Source organism: Chiloscyllium plagiosum, unplaced genomic scaffold (assembly GCF_037043375.1).
Source record: "Chiloscyllium plagiosum isolate Xiang-an unplaced genomic scaffold, Cpla_swu_hap1 HiC_scaffold_8, whole genome shotgun sequence".
Classification (NCBI taxonomy): domain Eukaryota; kingdom Metazoa; phylum Chordata; class Chondrichthyes; order Orectolobiformes; family Hemiscylliidae; genus Chiloscyllium; species Chiloscyllium plagiosum.
In genome coordinates, this window is record NW_028270146.1 from 108,588,540 (window position 1) to 108,612,478 (window position 23,939).

General features: G+C 44.8%; 1 long non-coding RNA gene across 2 annotated transcripts; it reads right to left on the reverse strand.

Moving 5' to 3' along the window:
* Window positions 1–263: 263 nt before the first annotated feature.
* LOC122547969 (uncharacterized) lies at window positions 264–23,198 on the reverse strand. 2 transcript variants are annotated; one of them, XR_015757783.1, is made up of 4 exons: window positions 23,126–23,198; window positions 21,535–21,641; window positions 16,022–16,147; window positions 264–2,729 (listed from the first exon to the last, which is right to left on the reverse strand). It is a non-coding gene; the product is annotated as an uncharacterized LOC122547969 (long non-coding RNA). The 2 variants fall into 2 exon arrangements; XR_015757782.1 differs by lacking the exon at window positions 23,126–23,198 and adding an exon at window positions 21,804–22,084.
* Between the last annotated feature and the right edge of the window lie 741 nt (window positions 23,199–23,939).

The following is a 23,939-nucleotide window of genomic DNA, read 5'->3' on the forward strand; positions in this document are numbered from 1 at the left end:
TGCCGTGATCCCATGAACAAACAAAACAGATCCAATCGCTGTGGTTACTTGTGAACTCGCCGGTGTTATTGGAAGAGGACGAATGGGAAGGTTTATGGGGTAAAGGGAGAAGATTGGCATTCGGTGAGGTGATCCTTTGGAGAGCTGATCAGCCAATCAGCCTCTTTTTGCAAAGTAACAATTCTGTGAATATTTCATTCTGAGCCATCTAAGGAAATATCAGGGCAGGATTTGTAAAGAGGTCAGATTGAATGAGTTCTCGGTGAACACAAGTGAGACACAGGTACAGAGGGGTTTTGGGATGGATTAAATTAAATTTTATACATTTGCATAGTCATCAACTTTACAGCAGTTAAAAATGGGAGTGATCAAGAGAGTGGAATTAGAGCAGCAAATAAATCTTAAACATTTATGCAGCTAAAGGGAATGCTGGGTAAAGATACTGTAGTTAGTGCTTATTTTATTCCAGGCACACCAGCCTAGGAGCACATCCTTCCTGTATGTGTCCTCTCAAGCTCTTGAAGACTTTTGTTCATTTGAAGTGTTTCATGTTTAGATACTCCAGAGAAGACAGCTTCAAGCTCCTCAATCTCTCCTGCCAGGGCAATGCTGCTGTTAGAATTCAATTCACTGGTGCATGTTACTGGCTGCTTCATGGACTGGAACTGACAATTGAGACTGAAAGGTTACTGTATAAAATATCTTCAATGGTATTGCCAGACGTGAGTGGTTTTCGGAAAATGACCTTGACTACTGGGCATTGAGTGTCAGAGCACTTCCTGTTGTGGGGCATCCTGGTTAGATTCAATCTATTGATAACTATTAGAACTGACTTGCACTGGCTCCGTCAAAGTGGTCAGAGCATTATGGCTGTCATCGAAGCTGGTAACAAACTTCCCATGGGTTAAAAATCGTAAATGATAGAGTAGGTACGAGGTCTGAGGGCACTGTTGGAGTATTGATGTTGTTGTTAATCACATTAACTCGGTTGGAGTTGACTGAATTTATATTGCATCTTTCTGAATCTCAGGATGCCTCTCTGGGCAATAAGTCTCCAATAAACAGCAATGTGACAACACACAGGGATCATCTGTTTTGATTTAAATTGGAGTCCAGCCTTGGTCAACAGCCAGTGTGGAGTTTGCACATTCCCCTATGATTGTGTGGGCCCCCTCCAGGTGCTCTGGTTTCCAGGTGCACCCTCCAGGTGCTCCAGTTCAAATATTTGTGGGTTAGGTGGATCAGTTGTGCGAAATTGTCCACAGTTCCAGGATTGTGCAGAATAGGTGGATCAGCCATGGGAAATGCAGTGTTACAAGGATGGAGTGCTCCAGGTGGGATGCTCTTTGGATAGTTGGTGGGGTTTGATGGGCCAATTCTCTCATGCCACACTGTTGGGATTCTATTCTATGATTGAGGATAAAGCAGGGTGTCCTTGGAGAAGGAGCATGTGGTATGTATCAATGCTCTCGATGCCTTTAGATAGAGGTGGGCATCGCAGGGGATACAGTGCTTTATCTCCACTGCTGCCCCCTCACCCCTAACTCTACTTTGATTTGGTCCCTTCCCACTCTGTCATTTGTAATGGTTTGCTTTGCCTGTAATGGGCTTTGTTTGTAAATATTCAATTGGTTACACGGGTGATTTACTGCTGGTGATTATAAATTAACAAAACCCAAAATGGCGTAATGATGAATGTGGGAATGTTGCTCAGCTTCTCCTACCCAGAAGTGAGATAACACTTCTGGGTAGGAGAAATGGGGGGAAAAAGTACACTTCACAGGTCACAGAAGGAGAACTGAAAAGCAGTTAAATCAAACCAATGGTTCAGACAGGGAGGGAATATTTCCCTGGAGTTTGAGTAACTGGAAAGTGATGGTGTCCAGGAATAGACAGGATTTTGTTTTACAGGGCGTTTGAAATTTTTAAAAACTGTTATATTCAGATAGTTTCATTTCTTTTCTTTTAGTTTTATTTATTGTGGAATAAGTAGTTACAATACTTTAAAACTAAATTCACAAACCTTGTGTTAAAGACAAATGTTAAATAAAATCCATCAAACCGTCCCTCACTGAAAACTGATGTGGAGGTGCAATCTCCTGGAGAATCCCTGCCCTGCCTACTTCTTCCTACCCGGGCTCCATGACTATATACATACCTGGGAGATAGCAGCAGGAGGCCATTCGGCCTTTCAATCCTGCTCCACTATTCAAGGGGTAACAGCTGACCATCCAGCTCAGTCTCCTGTTCCTGCTGTGTTCCAATCCCCTTTCATGACTTTACCTCAAAGAACTATATCTAAGCCCTCCTTTGGTTTCACTGCCTTTTGTTCCAGTGACGTTGCTGTGTTACTGTGTGGGTGTCGGCAGGGGTAATGTGATGGTGCTGCCTCCTGGAGGATGCACTCAGCGTCCCTCGTCATCCTGCAGTAACATCAATTGGGTTTCAGCAACTCGAGATAGAAACCGTTTCCAGGATATGGGCATCACTGGCTCAGCCAGCATTTATTCCCCATCTCTCGTTACCCTTGAGAAGATGGTAGTGAGCTGCTGTCTTGTACCATTCACAGTCCATTTGGTGCAGAGAGACCGACAATGCTGGGAGGGAGAGTGTTGCAGGATTTTGGCCGAGTGATTCTCCATCTTTGGTTCTTCAAACACTGGGTAACTTAATCACGATCGGCACATGATTTTGAGATTTCAGTCCGCAAATCTTCACCATCTAGCACCCTGTATAAAGGAATATGTACAGATTAGAAATTCAGAACAGACAATTCTCGTTTCTCTGGAAAATCTTTTTCCCCTTTCTTCCCCCAAAACTGTAACCCTCCAGCCCACTTACTCTCTCCCATCATTCTGACTCTGCTACCCCCAATGTACACCCTCCACATTCTCATGGAGTTACTGATAAACAGATCCATGCCACCACTTCCCATCCCTGGTTAGACTCTGCACCCTTTCTGGGTTCACTTCATTTCCCTTCAGTTGCTGCAAGTCAATAATGTAACAGCAGAATGAAACAAAAGGAAACAGAAAGGGAGGTGGCAGATCCTGGACAGAAGAGGAACCTTCAGTCTGGGAGAATGGGTCAGATCCTTCTTTGTTTCCCATTAGTCAATTCCCAGTGTTATGACAAGTTGCAAATGGAACTTGGTCCCATGTGGGCATAGTGACACTTTGACCCCCCCTAACAGATCAATACTACAAGCAGATGCGTCCCTTCTCCAGCCAATCACAGTGTGAAATGCTTTCCGCTAGCTACCCCAAAGAACATGCTCCAAAACCCTCCCACATTCTGTACATGTACAGTGCTGGGTTTTCCCACACACGTGTGGTCCCTGCCTCAGGGATTGTGGGAGTTGTAGTCCCCATGAAGCCCCTGGAGACCTGTCCCTGGAAAGTGAAATAAAGTGTGGGCTGGAGGGTGTTGTGTATAGGATATCTATTCAGACACACAGGACATGTGGGCTGTCACTGGAATTTACTGAGACATCCGCTTAGACACCCCGATTTCTGACGTAAGGAATATACATTCAGCCAATTTCAGGGTGGGGAGGTTAATAATGGGCAGCAGATTTTAAGGAGAGGTGGCTCAGTGGCTAGCACTGCTGCCTCTCAGCGTCAGGGACCCGGGTTTGATTCCAGCGTTAGGCAACTGTGTGGAGTTTACACATTCTCCCCATGTCTGCATGGTTTTGTTCGGTGCTCCAGTTTCCTCCCACAGTCCAACGATGTGCAGGTTAGGTGGATTGGTTTTGCCAAATTGCCCACAGGGTCCATGCATGAGCCAGTTAGGTAATTAGCAACAGGAAATGCAGGGTTACAGGGAATGGGAAGGTCTGAATGGGATGCTCATTATAGGGTTGGTGTGGAATCGATGGATGAATACCCTGTTTCTGCATTATAGAGACTCTATTCTATTCTCATGAAGAAGAATGTACCTATCTCAATGTGTTCTGAATCTGTGGAATTTCCTACTCAAAATGCAGTGGATGCCAGGACAATGAACAAATTTAATGAAGAGATACAGATGTTTAATTTGCAATGAGTTGAAGGGTGAGAGACAGCAGGTGGGAAAATCCAGCTGAGACCGAGGTGAGCTCAGTCATCATGGTATTAAATGGTGGAGCTGGTTCGAAGGGCTGCATTGCCTCTCCTGTGCCCGGTGATTATCTTCCTACGGTAATAACTGGAAAGCTGAATCCAAAAATCACCAACTTCACCAAAGGAGATTTCTGGAAAATGCAGGATAGTTAGGTGGATTAGCGTTCCAAACTTAGTGAGGAAGCGTGCAGGAGATAATGATTTTGCAGTTTTAAACTGAGGGGAGACAGTGATTTATGGTTCTAGAATGTGTAGGACATTCACAGTGTCCAGAATACTCTGTTGTGAATATCTATCTTATATTTTATTACAAAGCCAAGGTCTCTGACAATGAAGCCCAAAACACCCAGGAAACATTGCCTCCCATCTAATCTGATAAAAAGACTTGTGATAAGTCTGGTTGAATTTAGAACACAGATGGAAAGCGGGAAGATTAAATCCAATCCCAAGATACTGTGCTTAAACAAAGGAGACTACAATAGGATGAGGCAGGAGTTGGCTAATGCAGACTGGAAGCAAAGACTTTACTGTGGGACAGTTGACAGTGGAGGAATATCAAAGCAATTTTTCAAATTTCTCAGCAAAAGTATATATCAGTGAAAAGGAAGGACTGTAGGAAAAGGAGCAATCTGCCATGGGTTGCTAAGGAAATAAAGTAGTCTATCAAATTGAAATAGAAGGCATACAAATTGGCAAAGACCAAGGAGAAATTCGGAGATTGGAAAAACTTCAAAGATCAACAGAAAGCATGATGGAATTGGGGATAAAAAGTGACGAGTAGCTATCCCCAGGGACAGAATAGCAGTTTACCCTGCTAGAGGGAAACCTATTGTTTGGGAACATATGGCCTCTGTAATTGTTGAAGTACTTAACTGTTACCATAGGGACAATCCTGATCAAGTTAAAAATCACAGCACACCCCAAAAGCTTGTACTGCCAAATAAATCTGTTGGACTATAACCTGGTGTTGTGTGGTTTTTAACTTTGTCCACCCCACCCCAACCCCGGCTCCTCCACATCAGAATCCCGATAGAAAGCCCCACTGAAACTGAAGCGCCTGTCAGATACTTGAGGGAGCCACGGGGGTGTGGGGGGAGGAGTGTGTGGTTTAACCACAAAATGCTGAACTGAACTAGACTTTTGAACTGCCGTTGCCATGGAGATAACATTGAGAGACCGTCTGTATTCAATGTCACAAACCACAAAAGGTAGAAGAATGGGAGCATACACCAGACAGGCGGGGAGTTACCTGATGCTGCCTGGAGGTGTTTTGCATGTACACTATCCAGGTAACTGCCATGTCTCATTAATAAAGACTCAAAGCAGACCTCTCAGAGTTCTGTGCCTAGTTATTCCTCTCCAGCAGGGTTCAGGAATATGAGGACACAGCAGTCAGTCTTCACAGTGGTGGATACGAAGAACATGCCAGTAATTGATAAGGAGACTGAGGAAGGTGAGGACCAAGAAACAATCATTATCACGAAAGTGTTAGAGCTGGGGAAGTTAATGGAGCTAAATGTACACAAGTCTTATTGCCCTGATGGAATGCATCCCAGGATACCAACAGACTTAGTGGGAGAAATAGCAAATGCACTTACGAGTTGTAGAATCCTACAGCAGAGACAGGCGCTTTGGCCCAAACTGGCCCATACTGACCAGAATGCCCATCCACGCTAACCCCATTTCCCTGCACTGGGCCCATCTGCTTCTGACCCTTTGCTATCCATGTATTTGTCCAAATGCCTTTTACATGTTGTTAATGTACCCACCTCAACCACTTTCACTGGCAGCTCATTCCATATACATACCACCCTCTGTATAAAACATTTACCCCTCAGCTTCCCTTTTATTCTTTCTCCTCTAATCATAAACTGATGCCCTCCAGTCCTTAGTTCCCTGAGAAAAAGACTGAGTGCATTCACCTTACCCATGCCTCTCATGATCTTATACATTTCTGTGAAATATTCCCCCCACAGTTTCCACTGCTCTAAACAAAAAGGTCCTCACTTGTCCAACCTCTCCCTGTAACTCAGACCCCTGAGACCTGGCATTATCCTTGTAAATTTCTTCTGCACCTTTCCAGTTTAATAACTGAAACCTACACTGCACTCATCACATTTCCCGTGTTTCCCCACGGTGCTGGAAACGACGTGACAACGCCAATGGATTACAATCCACGATCGATAATTCACTCCATTACAACAATCCCATTTTCATAGCTTTGTCCATGATGCAGGAATCCCTTTGTCTTTCTGGTTTCATGGTAAATTGCCCTCATACAAAACCAATCTGTGGCTTAACTGTTCCTGGGAAATGTGCCATGATATTTTAGACTTTCAAAAACAAATGAAATCTCTCTCCACAGTCCCCACGCTAACACGGACTTTGCTGTCTCAGTATTTTTTTCCAGCCACACTGACATTTGAAATATTCGCCCACAGACAGAATGCACACCTTTCCATCCAGATGAAAAGGCCAATGATATTCAGATCGGCACGGATCAAGTAACATGAAGTTCAATTTGAATTTCTCAACTACTAATCCCCCCTTTCAGTATTCTACAACAGAGAAAACAAAGTGCTGGAGATCCTCAGCAGGTCCGTCAGCATCTGAAATGGTGACAGATGCAGGAAACATTGCAGCCTTGAAGAAGTGTTTAGATGATCACACCAGGCATGTGTGTTTGATGACCAATATGGAGAAGATGGAAGCATTGTATTCAACAGTTTTATACCAGAGATTCTGACCCCATTTTATTCTGTATTTCTCCGAGATTCCCTCTTCTCAGAAGCAGACAGGAGTGGGAAGCAGTGGAGAATGTAAATGATGTGTGACCTTCCTAGTGAGAGGATTCGAGTACAGGAGCAGGGATCCCTTTCTGGAAGGGTCTTGGTGAGACCACGCCTGGAGTACTGTGTGTACCTTTGTTCCCCTTTCCCAAGGAGAGCTATCCTGGTTATTGAGAGAGAGTAAATGTGAGTCATCAGCCTGATTCCTGGGATGTGAAGATAGTTAAGGGCTGCAGATCCTGGAAGTCAGGGTCTATACAATGTGGATCTGAAAAAGCGCAGCAGGTCAGGCAGCATCAGAGGAGCAGAAAGGTTGATGATTTAGTCAGGACCCTTTGTCAGTCCCAATGAATAGTCCTGACCAGAAACATCAACTTTCCAACCCCATCGTATTCATGCTGATTATGAAGCTCCTATTTATTGTAGTCCCACGTCCTGGCACTCAGCGTGTAACTGATATTGTAGTGCTTGGTGTGACTTCTTCAAGGCTGCAGTGTTTCCTGCATCTGTCACCATTTCAGATGCTGCCAGACCTGCTGAGGATCTCCAGCACGTTTTGGTTTTATTACAGATTTCCACCATTTTGCTGAAACACGTGGAGACAGAGAAATATACAGCTCCATATTTTGTTGACTCTGATTCCTGGGATGTCAGGACTGATGGATGAACAGGGACTCAATCTTCGTTTAATCCTCCTTTCCTTTGGCTTTCTGAGCTGATGGCTACATCACTCATATTCTACCTCCCATTCCCTGACCTGAATCTGACCCATCTAAGCCTACACTTTAATTCCCATCCCCCTGTCAGACTAGTTACAACCTCACCAATGGGACTGGCAATAGCCCCCACCAGGAGATTTCTCCCAGCTCTGCCCAGGTGTAACCGCTCAGGCTGGTACAGGTCCCACCCAGAAACAGTCCCAGTGCCTGAAGAATCTAAGGCCTTCTTTGGTACACCATTTCCCCAGCCACATATCCAGCTGATCTGCCCTCTTATTCATGCTCTCACTAGCACATAGCACTGGGTGCAAGTCTCGCGTTATTGCATTTCAGGAGCTACATTTTAATGCATCCCTGATCTCCCTATATCCAGCTTTCAGGCCTTCATCCCTTTGTTTAGCAATGTCATTGGTATCTATGTGTTCCACAACCACTGACTTTACCCTCCAGCTCCAGAATGTCCTGCAGCCGCTCCATGATATCGCAGATCCTAGCTCCAGGAGGTAACGTACCATCCTGGATTCATGTCTGTGGCCACAGCAGTGCCCGCCCTAACCCTGACCATTGAATCCTCTGTCACTATAGCCGTGTTTCCTCTCTTTCCTCCCGCTCTGTGCAGCAGAGCTCTCTGTGGTGTCATGAACCTGGCTGTTGCTGATTTCCCGAGAAGCCACCCCACCCATTCCCACTCTTACAGAATCCCAAGCAGTATACAGTATCTGTTTGAGAAGGGGAACGATGACTGGGAACTCCTGCACTTCCTTCCTGAGCCTTTTACTTGATCTGATGGTCACCCATTCCCTTTCTTCCTGTGTAACTCTCGCCTGCAGTGTGACGGACTCACTAAACGTGCTGTCCATAACATTCTCAGTGTCGCAGATGCTCCACAGTGAGTCTACTCACAACTCCAACTCTGAAAAGCAGTTTCCCAGTAACTGCAGATGGGAACCCTTCCTGCACACATAGCCGTCAGGGACACTGGAAGCTGTCCTTATTTCCCACATTGTACAAGAGGACCACACCACGGCTCTGAGGTGCCCTGTCACAACATCTCTCTATATTCATCTAGTTACTCCCATTAAGAGAATTTAAATGAGTTAGCAACCTTCCTTCACTTTAAACATGTCCATTATAATAAAAAAAATTTACTTAAGCTGATATTTCATACTTTAAAAACTTAAATACTCCGCAGGTATTACTGACAAATTGGCTATTCCCATTGGGACTGTGAACTTCTGAAAGGCCTGAAGCTGAAACTCAGTTTTAGTTCACCTTCTCCATGTCTCACCTCACTATTTACACCCAACTCTAAAACACTCTCATTGAGCCAAACAGCACTCTTAGTGCAGCCCTGCCATTTTCATTGTCTGCTCACACCTACACTTCCCTCAGCCTCCTGTACTGTTCCAATGCACCTCAATGGGAGCTCAGGACCAGTATTGCATCTTTCAATTCAGCCCTTTGTAACCCCAGAGTTAAAATGGACTTCAGCAGTTTCTGAATGAATAGACAGTTGTCAGAATCTGGAATGTTCCACCTGAAATGGTGCTGGAATTTGAGTCCACAAGGAATTTCAATGAGAAATTTGCAGAGAATTGGAAGTAGGGAGTTTACAGATTAACATTATAAAGTGGATGATTGTGACTAAATCTGACAGTTCCTGCAAAAAGATGAGGTGTAATTTGGATAAATCTGTGCTCTCTCTCAGGCCAATACCTCCTTCCACAGCTGCAGGGCCAAGAATTGAACACATACCCCAAGGGTGATCCAACCATGGACTTGAACATCTTTCTGCTTTTGGCTTGACAAAAATATTGAAGATAATTTCCCACAGACAGAACAGACAAACCTTTCTCGTTCCACAGTTTAATGCCAATGATGTTCAGATCCTGATGACTCCGCTAACTATAGAAACTTGTTTTTTGACATCCCAGTCTCAATTATTCTCAATATCCTATAAAATGAATTCACAAAACAAAGCTCATAGTCAGTGCAAGATGAGTAGTGAAGGCAAACACTTCTCTTGGTATGTGTTTGATGTGTAAATGCTCCTCTTCAAATCACCCCGCCCCCACCCAGGAAGAGGACACGTACATGCTCCTTGCGGTACCTTACCCCAAGTAAAGATGGCAGCCATAACCCAGGTCCTCTCACTGCCTGAAGCCCAAGCCATCTTCCCCTTTGCTGCAAATGTGGGACCAAGAGTTTCTAATTCAGACTAACGACCTGCACAGAGTGTAACTAAACCCTCCCAGTCTACACTGATACATTTCATCCGGTTTCTGCTGCCACTCTCCCCTTTCCGCCTCCTGCACACACCAAGGGTCATCATGGGTCCAATGCCCCGTCCTCAGAACCAATGACAGCTGGGAAAACTAGAATCCCTTCAGGAAACAGGCCCTTTGGCACAACAATTCCACACCCACTCTCCAAAGTTAATCCCACCCAGACCCATTCCCCTATCCTATTACTCTCCATTTTCCCAGACTAATGCACATCCCTGAACACTACGGGAAATTTAGCTGGGCTAATTCACTTGACCTACACATCTTTGGACTGCAGGAGATAGGGGTTAAAGAGTAACTAATAGGTGGAGACAGAGCCCAAAGAGAGACAGGAACATTTGGAAAGACAAAGGAGTGGGAAGTTGGAAAGCTGTTAATGGAGGAGACAGGAACCTTCTAGCATCTCAGTGACGATGGTGGAAATGGTGTCTGATGATCTACACTGTGCCTGCAAAAAAGACTGAGCTTCCAGTTGCCTGCTCTTTAACACACAAGACTGTTCCCTGTCCAACATCTCTGTTTCATGTTACTGCGGTGTTCCAGTGAAGCTTGATGCAAGCTGGAAGAACACTTCAGAACATACCAAATGGCTTCCTATTTCAAGGACTGCAATTTCCCCTCACACGTGGTCAACAATGCCCTCCAGTGTATCTCCCCTCTACTTCCCACACCACTGCCCTTGAACCCACCCCTCTAAATGCAACAAAGATGGAATCCCACCATCCTCACCTTCCACCCAGATACAACGCATCATCCTCTGCTATTTGCACCATCAGATCCAACCACCTGAGACATATTTCCCTCCCCACCCCTTTCAGCATTCCACAGAGACCATACCCTCTGTGACTTCCACGTTAGATCACGCTCCCCACCAACCCATCCTCCACTCCAGGCACCTTCGCTTGTCACTGCAAGAGGTGGAAAACCTGTGCCCACACCTTCCTCTCACCTCCATCCAAGGCACCACAGGATCCTCCCACATCCAGGCATAGATTTCCCTGCCCACCCAAACACCTCACCGATTGTGTCCTTTGCTCTCAGGATGCCAAATTGTGGAATATTTCAGGGAACATTTCTGGGACACATGCACCAACCAAACCCATCGCCCTGTGGCCGACCACTTCAGCTACCCGCCCCTCCCCCCCACCCCCCGCCACCACGCTGCCAAGGACATGCAAGTCCTCCACCACAAAATCCGAGCCACCCGACACCTGGAGGAAGAGCACCTTGGGAACTTTCAACCACACGGCATCAAGGTTTCCTTATCTCCCCTCCCCCACCTTATCTCAGATTCAACCCTCCAACTCGGCACAACCCTTTTGAACAGTCCCACCTGTCCATCTTCCTTTCCAATTATCCATTCCACCGTCTCACCACTACCTCCCATCTACAACCACCCATTGCCTCCCTAGCTCCCTTTCCCCAACCCCGAACACCCCTCCCTATTTATCTCTCAGCCGTATTCCACCACCCACATTTCTGATGAAGTGCTGACATGCCCAATACGTCAATTCTCCTGCTCCTTGGATGCTGCCTGACCTGCTGTGCTTTTCCAGCGCCACACTTTAACATAAGCTGGAATAACAACACCTCATCTCCCACTCGGGGACTCTGCAATCCTCTGGCTTTAACATCAAATTCAATAATTTTAGGTCCTGAACTCTCCCACGTCCTAGTGTCTTTGCCCCCTACCCCACATACCAGGCCTTGTTATTACGTAGCCTTCCAATTATGTAGCCTTCCATTACACATTACCTATGGTTAGCTACTACCAGTCCCCATAAACAGCTATTCACCCTCCCCCTCAGATCATTATCCACTCCTTTGTCCAACTGCTCTTATCTCTCTCTTTGGACTCTATCCCCACCTATCATTTACTCCTTAACCCCTACCTTCTGCTTAAAACCGACATTTTTTTCTCAGCAACATCAGTTCCTGAAGAAGCGTCACTGGATCGAAAATGCGAACAGATTTCTCTTCACAGATGCTGCCAGATCTGCTGAGCTTTTCCAGTACCTTCTGGTTGTTGTGTGTGATTTACAGTGTGTGGTTCTAATTTACTCGGAGTATCTAATTCAGGTCCAGCAGACTGAAACAGTGTTTATCAACCCTCCCAGTCCACACTAACTCCATCTCTCTCCCAGTCTCTGCTGTCTCTCCCACTCCCTTCACACTCACTGAGTCCTCCCTCACAGTGACACTGCGCCTGCAAAGCTGATGATCATGTGTTGGCCTGCTGAACCCACCCCTCATTCACTCCCATTGGCTGGAGGACCACGCCAACTCTCCTATTGGTCAATCAGCCAGGCCCCATTGTGACCGGAGTGGTGGGATCCTCCCAGGTGCATCAAAGGCTGAGGGGTGACCTCAGAGGTTTATAAAATCATGAGGGGTATGGGTAGGATAAATAGACAAGGTCGTTTCCCTGGGGTGGGGGAGTCCAGAATGAGAGGGCATGGGTTTAAAATGAGAGGGGAAGAATTTAAAATGGATTTGAGGGGCAATTTTTTTTCCCCACTGAGGTTGGTGCGTATATGGAATCTTCTGTCAGGAAGTGAAGGATGTTGGTACAATTATACCATTTGGCATCAGGATGGGTATATGAATAGGAAGGGTGCAGAGATATATGTGCCAAGTGTTGGAAAATGGGTCTAGATTAGGTTGGGATATCTGGTCAGCATGGACCAGTTTAACCAAAGGGTTTATTTTCATGCTGTACATCTCTACAGCTCTGCCCTGTGATGAGCTTCATCATTCACAGTGAATGGGTCAGTATCACAGAGCACAGGGGCTGGGGGATATTCCGCCCATTGGGGCTGTACTCTCTCCCACTGGAGATGTTGCCAGTCAGTCCCAACTTACCTCCCATTTGGACATAGCCCTCCAAATCCTTCCTTAAAAATGTTAAATTTCAAATTTGTTTTGACAACAACTACTGAATCTGCATCCAGCTGTCTTTCAAACTGTCCCAGATGCTCAGAACTTAGTGAGTGAAATAATCTTCACATTTTTCTTTGCATTATTTGCCAGTTCCCTGAAAATAGTTACTAAAAATTGTGACGTTAAAAATTTCTCACTCTGTCTCTCTGTAAATGAAATACCCTGGAAACAAATCAACTCCTGGTCGAAATCACTGCTTAACCTTCTCAGCTCCAAGGAGAATTGTCTGACCTTCTGCTAACGCTCCATAAAAGAGAAACCTATCTTAATTTTAATTTATTAGTGCCATAGAGATGTACAGCACAGAAACAGACCCTTCAGTCCAACTTGTCCATGCCGACCAGATATCCTAAATGAATCTCGTCCCGTATGCCAGCACTTGGCCCATAGCCGTCTAAACCTTTCCCAATCACATATCCAATGAGATGCCTTTTAAATGTTGTAACTGTACCAGCCTCCACACTTTCTCTGGCAGCTTATTCCGTACACATACCACGTTCAGCTTGAAACTTTGCACCTAATAATCCTTTTCAATCTTTTCCCTCACGCCTGTGCTTTCTAGTTTTGGACTCACCTAAACAGGAATAAGACCCTGGCTGTTCATCCTATTCATGCCCCTAACGATTTTATCAACCTCTATGGTCACCTCTCAGCATCCGATTCTCCAGTGAAAACAGCCTCAGTCTATTCAGCCTCTCCCTATAGCTCAATCCCTCAACCCTGGCAACATCTTAGCATCTTTTCTGAATCCTTTCAAGTTTCACAATATCATTCCAATAGCAGGGAGACCAGGACTGAAAGCAGAATTCCAGAAGTGGCTGAATGAATGTCCTGTACAGCCGCAAAATGTCGTCATAACTCCTGCACTCAATGCACAGACCAATAAAGGCAAGTACACCAAACACTTTATCCACTACCCTGCCTATCTATGATTTCACTTTCAAGGAACAATGAAACTGCACTCCAAGGTGTCTTTGTTCAGCAACACTCCCCAGGACAGTCCCATTAAGTGTATAAGTCCCACCCTAATTTGCTTTTCCAAAATGCAGAAACTCACATATATTGAAATTAAACTTCATCTGCCACTCCTCAGCCCATTTGATCGGAGTCTCATTGTACTCTCAGGTAACTTTGCTGTCCATTGCACCTCCAATTTTGGTGTCTATTGTAAACTTACTCACCATAGCTCCTCTATTCACATAGAAATCATTTATATAAATGGCAAAAAGCAGTGGACACAGCACCCAGCCTGACAGCATATTGCTCATCACAGGCTTCCAGTCCAAAAAGCACCCTCCACTATGACACTGACTGCTCAGCAAGGTTAGAGCTCATGGAATACAGGGAGAACTAACCATTTGGATACAGAACTGGCTCAAAGGCAGAAGACAGAGGGTGGTGATGGAGGGTTGCTTTTCAGACTGGAGACCTGTGACTAGTGGAGTGTTACAATGATCACTGCTGGATCCACTACCTTTCGTCATTTATATCAATGACTTGGATGTGAACATAGGAGGTATAGTTAGTGAGATGACACCAAAACTGGAGGCGTAGTGGACAGTGAAAAAGATTACCTCAGAGTACAATGGGATCTTGATCAGATGGGTGAATGAGCTGAGGAGTGGCATTTTGGGAAAGCAAATCTTAGCAGGACTTATACACTTAATGGTAAGGTCCTGAGGAGTGTTACTGAACAAAGAAATCTTGGAGTGCAGGTAGATAGGATAGTGAAAGCGGCATGTGGTATGCTTTCCTTTATCGGACAAAGCATTGAGTACAGGAGTTATGAGTTCATGTTGCAGCTGTATAGGACATTGGTTAGGCCACTTTTGGAACGCTGCGTACAAATCTGATCTCCCTCCTATTGGAAGGATGTTGTGACACTTGAAAGGGTTCAGAAAAGATTTACAAGAACGTTGCCAGGGTTGGAGGATTTGAGCTCGGCTGGGGGTTGAATAGAGGTTGAATAGACTGGGGCTGTTTTCCCTGCAGCGTCAGAGGCTGAGAGGTGATCTTATCTATGTATATAAAAACATGAGGTGTATGGATAGGATAAATAGACAAAGTATTTTCCCTGTCGTGGAAGATCCCAGCACTAGAGGGCATAGGTTTATGGTACGAGGGGAAAGACTTTAAAGAGACTTGAGAGACAACGTTTTCACACAGAGATTGAGATGTTTTTGATGCAGAGATAGTGGGGTGGTACGTGCATGGAATGAGCTGGCAGAGGAAGTGTTGGAGGCCATTATGATTGCAACATTTAAAAGGCATCTTCATGTGTATATGAATACGAAGGATATGGGCCGGGTGCTGACAGGTGGGACTAGATTGCATTGGGATATCTGATCAGCATGTACTGGTTGGACCGACGGGTCTCTGTTTCTGTGCTGTCCATCTATGACTCTTTGACCTTCCAGCCAATTCCGTATCCAAACAGCTAGTTCCGCCAGAATTCTATGGCGTTGAACCTGCTAACCAGTGTGTTATGTGAAACCTTGTGTCTTTCTCAAGTCCAAGTTAATGATTTCAATGCACAAAGCCATGCTGACTCTCCCTAATCATTTCTTGCTTTTCCAATGACATGTAAATTCTGTCCCTGAGAATCCCTTCCAACAACTTCTCTTCCACTGACTTCAGGCTCACTGGTCTATAGCTCACTGGCTTTTCCTTACCACCTTTCTCAAATAATGGCAGCAGTCTTCCAGCACCTCACCTGTGGTGATCAATGATACAAATATCGCAGTGAGGGGCCCAGCAAAAGCTTCCCTAATTACCCACAAAGTTCTGGGATACACCTGATCAGATTCCAGGGATTTATCCACCTTTATGCATTTTAAGACATCCAGTACCTCCTCCTCTGTAATATGTACACTTGCCAAGTTATCACTATTTATTTCTCCAACTTCTCTAACTTCCATACCCCCTTTCAGTAAAAACTGACATGAAATACTTACAGAATCTCTCCCACCTCCTGCTGTTCCATAGACAGTCTTGTTGATCTTTGAGGGTCGCTATTCTCTGCCTAGTTATTCTTTTGTCTTTAGTGTATTTGTAGAATCTCTTTGGATTCTCCTTAAACCTATTTCCCAAAGCTATCTCATGTCCCCTTTTTTGCCTCCTGGTTTCCTGCGAATATATTCCTACTGCCCTTATAGTCCTCTAGGGATTCACACAGTGGTCTGTACCTGCCATATCCTTTCTTCATTTTCTTGACCAGAGCCTCAATTTCGCAGGTCATGCAGCATTCTCGACGCCTCCCAGCCTTGGCCTTAACAGGAACATACTGTCTGTGTACTCTCATTGTCGCAGGCCTATGGAGGCAATGGCAGATGAGGACAGAGAAACAATCATTTATCAGTAAAGAGGTAGTGTTGGGAAAGCTAAAAACTCATCCTTATCTCAATAATTCCTCTCTAGCCTCAGAACTATCACTATCTCTGCATCAAAAACATCTCAATCTCTGCAACATCCTCCAATCTCTAATCTCCTCCAGTCTCAACACCCTCTCTATCTTTAATCATGTCCACCCTCACAAATCTCTGTGATGTGCCTTTCTTTAATTCCAGCCTTCAGGATAACCCATTTTTATTTCAGATTCCTGCATCCAGAGCTCCACAATGTCCCGCTTAACATCTGTCACATTTTCCTCCAAAAAACATTAATCAATCACGTATCATCTATTCTAATATCACCTTCTCTGACCTGGTTTCTATTGTGTCTTGTCATATTCCTATATTACGCGTCTGTGATCTACATGACAGAAAACGGTTTTGTGGTCCATCGGGTTTATGCTGTAAAGAAATCTCCCAGCTAGCTATTTTAATCCCATTTTCCAGCACAGAGCCCATAGACCTGTCAGCTTTGGCCTTGCAAGTGTGTTCCTAAATAGATTTTAAATGCCATCGGGATTTCTGTCTCTCACTGTCTTCTAGACAGTGAGGTTTAGTGCAACTGTTGCTCTATGCTATCACCCACAGGGTTCAGAGCAGCTGGGTCTGTGCGAACCAGGATGGATCAAGGAATGGGGGATTTTAGTTGCAAAATTTGTGGGGCTTTTTTAACATTAATTGTCCACGTGACATGTGTGTTGCTAATACACATCAAGAATAACCATCCACAATTAATGGACTCTCCTTTTCAACCTCTCCCCTTGCCTGTGCTGTGGTAATATTCAGGTTAACCACTACCAGACATCTCTCTAATGAGAGAGCAGTCATATGGTCGGATGGACAATACTGACTCGATCTTTTACACAGTGATGTCACTGTACCTCGAGGGTGGGGAGAGGGAATGCTGAAGGTGGTGGATGGGAAACCACTCAGGTACAGTGCTTTATCCTGAGGATGTTCACTTTCTTTAATATTATTGGGAGGGGGGGGTGCACTGATGCAGGCAAGTGGAGAATGTTCCAACACAATCTGATGTGTACCTTATAGAAAGCAAACAGACATTGGGGAATCAGCGGTTTGGAAAAACTGAGATTGTTCTCCTGGTAGCAAAGGAAATTTAGGGAGCTGTGACAAAGTGGTTTACAAAAGTTACCCGTTATAATAATAAACCTTACACCCATCAGCTCATTATACAAGGATTACAGGACACATGTTGAAGATTTGGGAAGATCTATTGAGAGGATGGTTTGATTCAAAGGAGAACTTTTCTGCAGCAAATGGGATTGATCTGGAACACAATACTCTCACACAATATGAACATCCAGGTCCTGATGAATGGAGTAATTCTGTCAGAGTTTGGCGTTACAATGACTGAGATTACCATCTGAATATCTGCCTGTAATACAAGTTTATAAAATCCGTCACTGTCAGTTCAAGTTTGAAACTCATACAATCCCCTCCTCCTGGCCCAGGATGACTGTACACATTACCCCTGGTGGAGGTTAGCAGGCACTTCAAGGGCAAATCTATGTGGGTTTCTTTGAGTTTCCACCTTGGGACTTCGTGTGACTGAACATAGGACAGAATGTCCCAAGATTCAGTGAGATATGGAGAGCAGGATTTGCTTCCTTTTCTTTCCTTCCGTTCTGCCGCTGTGCCTCCTCAATAAGACATGGGGTGTGAAAGGCTCATGCAGCTTGATGGGCAAGTTGTCTCCATTCTGACCAATGGGCAGCAAGCTCCTCCCAGTCATGAAACAGAGTATCCCTGAAAGATAGCAACTGCGCATGCTACCCACTGCCCAGTGCTCACAGTACATGTTTCGAATAATGAGGGCGGAAATCTCCTAGAAAAGGCATAATAGGAAAGTTCCAAAAGGATTATAAACAGCTTACAGAGAGATATTCACAGGAAACGTGGGCAACAAGTTAGCAAATAGAGTATAACTTGGATAAACTGTAGAAAACTGCACCACAAAGGGACTGGGGGAAAATGAGCAGGAAACACAGAAAGCTAGCACACAATTACAACATTGGATCAGGAAGGGGAATGGAATGCTGTCCCTTATTTCAAAGAGTTTGCCATATAAGAGTTTGGAGTATATACCTTAGGGCAACTAAACAAATGGCAAGTGAGACCACATCTGGAGTAACGTGAACAGATTTGGTCGCTTTCGTTAATAAAATAGAGCAGTTTATTGGAGGCATTTCAGAGAAGATCCATTGGGATGATCCCCGTTTTGAAAGGATTATCCTGTAAGCAAAGGCTGAATAAGTTGGGAATCTTCTCACTGGACTTTGGAAGAATGAGAGGTGATCTCTTTGAAACATACAGGATTCTGTCGAGGTTTGACAGGGTAAATATGGAGAGGATGTGTCCCATTACGGGTGAGTCTTGAACCAGATTGTGGGTCAGTCATGGAATCAAGGGTTCTGTTTCAGATTTGTCAAGTTAAAGGCAACACCGACAGAGGTTACGGTTTCAGTAGCAATGGAGCTGGGGTGAGAAGGAGACAAGCAACGTTTTAGAGATTGGAATTCGTGGTTTCTGATTGTGTAGATGTCCGATCAGAAGGTCACCTTGGGGTCAGATATGAAAGCAATATTGTGAATAATGTAGTTCTGCCTCAGACACTTCCCAGTGAGAGGGAGGGACACAGCAGTAAGGGAAATGAATTTGGAATAGCAACTGAAGGCAATGGGTTTAACAATTACAGTGTTTCATTGGAGTGAATTGCAGCTATTCGAAGCATGGTAAGCAGTTTGATAACTGAGTAATAGTGGAGTAATGGAGACGGATGATGGGGAGGGAGAGCTGGACATTGTCAGTGTACATGTGAAACCTAACACAGTGCTTTTGGGCGATGTTACCTCCTGGCAGTATGTAGGTCAGAAACAGGACGGACCAAGGATAGATCCTGGAGGGACACCAAATACAATGAATTCAGAAAGGAAAAGGAGAGTGGAGATGGAGCAGGATTTTTCAATGATGGTGAGGTCAAATATTAGGTTTTAGCAAAATGGGAGAGAAGGACATAACGAGAAAAGACAGACAGACAGATCATGGAACAATATCTGTGAATTGCAAGGGGGGTGGGGAGGGCGGTGACAAGCAGGTGGATGAGACAGAGATTTGGAATGTCCATGATTTAGCTACACTCGGGTAAATGTTCAAGATGACCTCTAATAAGGCTTGACAAGAGACTCTAGGAAATGCAAGTTTAGGACTAAAATGAGGAGCACCCTTGTGAGGCAGTTTGGCTCGGTGGGCTAGTGGCGAAGGAGCGAAGAAGCAGAGGCAGCTGATCGGATTGTCTCAATGTTATTGACAGAGAAACTCCATGTGCTCTTCACTCTTGTTGTTGGAGGGGAGGATGGAGGAGGCAGGATAATGGACATTTATTTATTTCCAAAACAACAAACACAACCTGTGATAGTGATTCTAAAAATAAGTGAACAAACCTGTCGTATTTATCATTTATCAAGAATATTAAAATATATAATTGAAGTTCAGGTTTGAATCCCAAATTGGTTGAGGGTGGCTCTGAAGTCAAGAAAAAAATAACTGGAATGAAGAATCTACTGTTTGCCATGGAACCACTGGGGATGTTTATCTGCCATTGACAATGTCCTTGAGGAAAAGAAACCCGACAGTGGCCCATCAAATCACTAATTGTGTTAATCACTGCACAGTCTCAACAAAGGAATGAAACTGGATGGACCACATTACATCTACCAATGCACGAGCAAATACAACCACACAATCAGCCCTCTTGACCCTGCAACTTCCGCCTCACTGTGGGCCAACAACAGCAGCAGAACTGTACTCCAGCCCAATCTGAAACTCATGGCCTGATATCCCCCACTCAACCATTAACATCAAGCCAGGGGAATCAACCCTGGTTCAATGGTGAATGCAGGAGCAGTACCAGGCATACTTAAAAATCAGGTGCCAACCTGGTGCAGCTACCAAACCTGCATGGCCAAACAGCACAAGCAACATGAAATAGAACTAAGTGATCCCATAAGCAATAGATTAGACCTGAGTTCTGCCACTCCTAGTCAATAGTAGTGATGGACAATTAAACAACTCACTGGAGGAAGCATCACAGATATCACCAGCCTTACCGATGGAGGGACGTCACACACATTCATGCAACAGATAAGAGGACAGCATTAGCAGCGATTTTCAGCCAGCAGTGCCAAGTGGATGAGCCTTCTCCATTGGTCCATGACATCACAGATATGAATCGATTTGGTTGAAAACTCATTTCAAATCAGATCAAGAAATGGATAAGCAGTGTAAAGGTATGGGCCCTGCCAATATTCTGGCAATAATACTGTTGGCTGTGCTCCAGAACCTGCTGCCCACCAAGCCAAGTACTGCTCCAGCACCGGCACCTACCGACTTTGTGGAACATTGCTCAGGGATGTTCCAACACAAAAACACAGGGCAGATCCAACTCAACCAATTCCCCTCCATCAGTCGACACTCACTCAGCAGTGAAGTGATGGAAGGTGTCATCAACAGTGCTGTCAAACACCTGCTCAGCAGTAACCTGCTCAGCGATGCCCAGTTTGGGTTCTGCCAGGGCCACTCAGTTCCTGAGCTTGTTACAAACTTGATTCACAAACTGACAAACAGCTGAATGAGGGAAGGATGACAGGCCAGACCCCCTCCAAGACCACTATTTCAACTTCAGTGATATCACCTGACCTCACCACAGTCTCAGCTCATTTGCTGAAACTCTCATTCATTCCTTTTGTTAACTCTAGATTTCATTATCTAAACCCACTCCTGGCCAGCATCCCACATTCACCCTCCCGATAATCTCAAGAATTTTGAAAACTCTACTGCCGAAGTGCTCACTTGTACCAAAACTTGCTGATCAATCAAAAGACTCCCATTTATAAGCAACAACAATTTACTTTCGCACCTTTGAATTAATTCCTGGCTGTAATCATTCCTATCTCCCTGCACCACACACCCTTTCATAACTCATTTTAGTTCAGACTCTCAATGATGTGTTTATTTTTGAGTTCACCTGTGTGACTGTTTCTATAGACTCCAAGGGAACATGGTCTGGAATCCCCACTCTAACCCTCTAAGATCTACTTTCTTCCTTTAAGGCATTCTTGAAAAACTGCTTATTTGGCGATGGTTTTGGTCACTGGACACAATATTCTCCATCTGTAGCCTTATGTCAAAAGTTCTCAATAATAATTTTGTGAAATTAAAACCATGAGGATTTGTACAGATATCTTCTGCTCTTCGATATCGCTGAGTGAATAATCTGTAATGTCTCTTACCCAACCACATTGTGGGAGCACCTTCACCATACAAACTGCAGCTGTACAAGGAAGTCAAACATCACCCTCTCCACAGGCAACAAGGCTTTGGTATTGATCACTGGTTTCTGTGGAAGGAGAAATACACAGGTGATGTTTCAGGGAGTGCAATATGAATTACAGGGAATGAAAATGGTGCAGAATTTGACTGTCAGAAATTGAAGGAAAATGCACTCGCTTATTGGAAAAAAAAATTCTTGACTGTCAAAGATATTGTGGAAAAAAATAACCTGATAATGGAACAGCATATGGTCAGGAGCCGGGCAGCAGTGGACAATTCATTTACGTTCCTGAAGAAGGGCTTATGCCTGAAACGTCGATTCTCCTGCTCCTCGGATGCTGCCTGGCCTGCTGTGTTTTTCCAGCTCTACATTTTTCAATTCATTTACAAAACAGCTGTGAAAGTAATGGTAAAATACTATACAGAGCAAAAATACACCCATGAGAGACTGAGGAAGCTAGATAATGAACAAGTGGACATCAGAGAACCCAGAGGTGAACCAGAGCAGAGTTCACTTTTATGATCCCACAGTCAAAGATGTCTAGCACAGAAACAGACTTCTTCAGTCCAACCTATGCCAACCAGATATCCTAACCTAATCTATCTAAATTAAATCCTATCTGCCACTCCTCAGCCCATTGACCCATCTGATCAATATCCCACTGTACTCTGAGAGAACCTTCTTCATTGTCCACAATACCTCCAATTTTGGTGTCACCTCAAACTTACTAACTATACGGCCTCTGTTCACATCCAAATCATTTAAATGAATGACGAAACAAATCCAGAAGAAAAAAAACATTTCTCTGGGTTTGAATGTGCGCTGTGTAAATCCTGCCCTATGACTCTTTTTACCAGGGAAGGCTGTACATACACCCCTCTGAACTTTGTCCCCTACAAAGCTGGCGGCCGCGCACGTGTCCAGTGAATCATTGCCCCGAATAAAGATGGCGGCGCTTACTCGGGCCGATTATTCAACGATGAAACTTTATTGCTGGAACAGCACAGCAGGTTAGGCAGCATCCAGGGAACAGGAGATTCGACGTTTCGGGCACAGGCCCTTCTTCAGGAATGAGCAGAGAGTGTTCAGCAGGAGAAGATAAAAGGTAGGGAGGAGGGACTTGGAGGAGGGGCGTTGGAAATGTGATAGGTGGAAAGAGGTCAAGGTGAGGGTGATAGGTCGGAGTAGGATGGAGGCGGAGAGGTCAAGAAGAAGACTGCAGGTCAGGAAGGCTTCCTGCCTTTTATCTTCTCCCTCCTCCCTACCTTTTATCTTCTCCTGCTGAACACTCTCTGCTCATTCCTGAAGAAGGGCCTGTGCCCGAAACGTCGAATCTCCTGTTCCCTGGATGCTGCCTGACCTGCTGTGCTGTTCCAGCAATAAAGTTTCAACTTTGATCTCCAGCATCTGCAGACCTCACTTTCTCCCCGATTATTCAACGAGGCATATTCCCGTTTGCTGCAAAAACGGGACTATAAGTTTCAAATTTGTATTTTCCGATGTGCACCAAATGTTTGTAAAACCTCTCAGACCATACCAACACCATTTACCTCCAGCTTCCTGCTGTTTATTTCTTTCCTTACCAACAGCACTCAGCACATACATCCCCAACACCCACGCCCACGCCCACCGCGAGGTTGATCACGTGGTATAGTCTAGTCCCGCCCTCATTCACTGATTGGTCGGATGATCAACTGCCCCGCCAGGTCCTCCCCTGCCTTTCCATTGGTCCGCCGCTGACATCAATCACTTCTTCGGTCCAACCTGTTTATGCCATCCAGATATCCTAACCGAATCTATCTAAATTAAATCCTATCTGCCTGTCCTCAGCCCATTGGCCCATCTGATCAATATCCCGTTGTATTCTGAGATAACCTTCTTCATTGTCCACAATACCAACTGTTGGCTGGAGCATGCGCACTGCTTCGTGGCTTTTGTTGCTGTTTCTCAGTTACAAGAGTGAAGGACAAAGTTAAATATCACACAACCACCTGATGGAGGACCAGCAAAGTTGTGCTTCAAAATAAACCTGTTGGACTATAACTTGGTGTTCTGTGAATTATAATTTTGGCCATCCTAATCCAACATCAGCACCTCCAAGTCACGAGTGATGGAGGCATGCACAACATAAGAACAAAAGAACTAGGAACAGGAGAAGGCCGTCCTGCCCTTCGAGCCGGCTCTACCAATCAATAAAATCATGGCTGATCATTTTGTGGATGCAGAACCATTTACCCACGTTCTCACTGTATTCCTTAATTATTTCTTTCTTTTATAAAAAAGTAACTTAGCTTTAAAAATGTTCATTGAACTAGCATCAACTAATTCCCTGGGCAATGCACTCCATCGAGGTCAAGACATTCC